The sequence below is a fragment of the Mustela nivalis genome (assembly GCF_964662115.1).
Source record: "Mustela nivalis genome assembly, chromosome: 6".
Classification (NCBI taxonomy): domain Eukaryota; kingdom Metazoa; phylum Chordata; class Mammalia; order Carnivora; family Mustelidae; genus Mustela; species Mustela nivalis.
The window spans coordinates 96592036-96595096 of NC_139025.1; the positions used below are offsets into that span (position 1 = coordinate 96592036).

The 3061-nt window shown below is 49.1% G+C and overlaps 1 pseudogene across 1 annotated transcript; it reads left to right on the forward strand.

The window, feature by feature from the left end:
* The first annotated feature begins 1032 nt into the window (after positions 1-1032).
* On the forward strand, positions 1033-2708 carry LOC309867823 (ribonuclease pancreatic pseudogene; annotated as a pseudogene). Its single transcript has 2 exons — positions 1033-1111; positions 2004-2708. The product of its transcript is annotated as a ribonuclease pancreatic pseudogene (transcript).
* The last annotated feature ends 353 nt before the right edge of the window (positions 2709-3061 follow it).

Genomic DNA, 3061 nt, shown 5'->3' on the forward strand with positions numbered 1-3061 from the left:
TCATATTTCCACTGAGGAGCTTTTCTCAGTAACCTGATATCCATGCTTAGAAATTTTTTTAGTGGGAGGCTGCTTTAATGAAGTCATGTACTCCATTAGGTTTTGCTTTATTTTATTGTTTTGTCAGCATCCCTTATTTTATCTTTATTTCCAAGTGCCAGGGTAAATAATTCTCTGTTGGTGTGTTGAGAAATCAAAGCCAGTGTATTGAATTAAGATCATGATGTGCTAAAGAGGGGAAAAGCCATTCACATGGTCAGGTTACACCCTCAGCATTCCAGCTGCCACTTTCGGGAAGTGAAAATCCCAGGACGACATTTCAGGACATGGATACAGAAGCAAAGTTGTAAGATTTTTCCCATGCCCTGGTGACTGAGCTGGCCTGACATCCCTTGGGAGTTTGGTTTGACTTCCTCTCCTCCTCTCTGACCTTCTAGGAGTGGTTGCTGTGGACAAGAACTGCTGCACACCCACCTTCCACATGCAGGAGAGCTGAAGTGGCCAACACTGGGTGAGGTCACAGGTCCCCTCCTCTCCCTGCCCAGGAAACATCCCCCTCCCAGAAGCTAGGTCTGCCCAGTCTTCCAGCTGTGGATGCCTGGATGCCGGCCCCACCAGCCCCCACCCCCAGAAGAGGTGCTGTTGGAATTCCAGCCATGCCAGGACTCCTGAGGAGATAGAGTACCTCCCTTTCCCTGCTGCTCTGGGGATCACACATTTATGTGCCCTTTGCAAACCTGCAAGAGCTATTTGTTTGTTGCAAATGGCCCCCCAAGATGAAGATGACTTTCCAGGGTTCAGGCATCATTGCCATAATGGCTTTCATTGTTGATCTTTGTGAACCAGCAGACAGATGAGGTCACATGATACTATAAACAAGACTCACCCTTCCCAGCAGTCCTGAAAAAAGCGTGGTGTAGATGATTCCCTACAATGTCCTTCTTTACAAGGTCCTTGGTTCCCTCTAAAGTGAAACCAAGATGCTCCTCCCACCTATCTTTCCTTGGAAGCCAAGCCCCTTTGTAATCTGTATAAGATTCCCTCCCCAGAGATCCGGGGATCACAGAGACTGGCTTTCTGCTCTGTCCTAGAGAACAAGCTAGACATCCAGGTCAGTGGCTGAAGAGATTATCTCAGGGATTCTTTCTATTATGCATTGATTGGAGGGACCAAGGAGGCTGAGGTTAGCACCAAAGAAAGCTTGCGGTGGACCAATATCAGGATGGAGCATGTGGGCTGCAGGGAACCAAAGGCACTGGGGGAGGGAAGCATTGCTTTTGGGAACACACTGGCATCCCTCTATGATGCTGGTGTTAGGCACTGTGCTGTTGCCCTTGTGTTGGAGGAAAACAGGCCTCGCTCTGTCCGTCATGATCCTGCAGGTCATGTGGTATTTCAGGGATGCCGATCAGCTCATGGCTTATTCAAAAGGATTTTTTAATAAGCCCCTTGAGCACTGGGTATAAATATATTAATTTTTCAAATGTATTTTATTTTTTTGTCTTGTTTTTAAGATTTTATTTATTTATTTATTTATTTGACAGGGATGGATAGAAAGCACAAGCAGAAGGGGCAGCAGAGGGAGAGGGAGAAGCAGGCTCCCCACTGAGCAGGGAGCTGGGTTCGAGACAGGGCTCGATCCCAGGACTCCCAGATCATGACCTAAGCCCAAGGCAGACACTTAACAGACTGAGCCACCCAGGGGCCCCCTCAAATGTATTTTAAATTTTAAAATCTCTAATATTCAGACACAGGACTGCAGGATTTTAGTTCACTATCAGGTCATTACCCAGAGGCAAAGACCCGCCTCTCTGCAGCGAGTGGGAGTTGAATGCTTTCGGACAAGAGTGTATGTAACTGTCACATTCCTTGGAAAATTGCACAGGAGAAGGGGTAGCTTTCTGGCTGACCAAAAGGGAGACTGTGAGCCAGGGAGGCCACAGGTAGGAGCTGGGGTTCTTTCTAAGGCAATGTTTTTTCTCCTCTCTCCTTTTCCCAGCTAGGCTCTTCCAGAGGAGTGAGACCACCATGGCTCAGGAGAGGTTCTTCATCCTCTTTCTACCACTGGTCCTGGTGCTGCTGGTGCTGGGCTATGTCCAGCCTTCTCTGGCCAAGGAAACGCAGGCTGAGAAGTTCCTGCGGCAGCACATGGACCCAGACACCTCCACAGTCACTGCCAGCTACTGCAATAAAATGATGAAGCACCGGAATATCATCTTCGGAGATTGCAAGCGGGTGAACACGTTTATCCACGAGCCTCTGCCAGATGTCCAGGCTGTCTGCTTCCAGGGAAATGTCCCCTGTAAGAACACGAAGCCCAACTGCCACAAAAGCAGTTCCAAAATGCGCATCACCGACTGCCACCTGAAGAAAGAGGCCAAATCCCCCAAATGCGAATACGAGACTCAGCAGCTACGGAAATCCATCATCGTGACCTGTGAAGGGAATCCATACGTGCCAGTCCACTTTAACGGTTCTGTGTAGGTCTGCACCTGAGGCCAGAGCAGCGAGATGCCCCACTTCCCTGTTGTGGCACCTGCTTCTCCCCTCCCCCTTCCTGGCTCTGAGAGAAAGAACTCCAGCCAGGGCTCCTGTCCCAAACACACATGCCTTCCTACCCAGGGCTTGCCCCTGTGTGATTTGGGGGATGAGGGGGACCCTCTGTAAACCACTTCCTGGACTATTTCAATAAAACACAGTTGCAACCACCTGGATTTCTGAAGCTGTTGCCATCTGGTACTGTCTGTGTGATTGCATTCCTGCTTGGGTAAGAACTGTAAATCTGGGTAGATTTCGTAAGCATCGAATAGAATCATTACGTGCCTTAGCTCCTGACTTTTGGTTCTCGGTGACCTGAGATCATTCCTTTTCTCAGAGATGCCTTGTCAAATATGAAGTTGTTAATTATGGGCTATTTGAGATGAAAGGGAGCTACAGTCTGGGACTGTCCTGCTGGGTGAGCTGATGGAGGGTGAGCTCAAATGCTGAACTCTCTGGCATGGAAGGAAGGACAGGGTGACCTCAAGAAAACCCGGCTCAGACCCTGGCTGGGAGGACATGG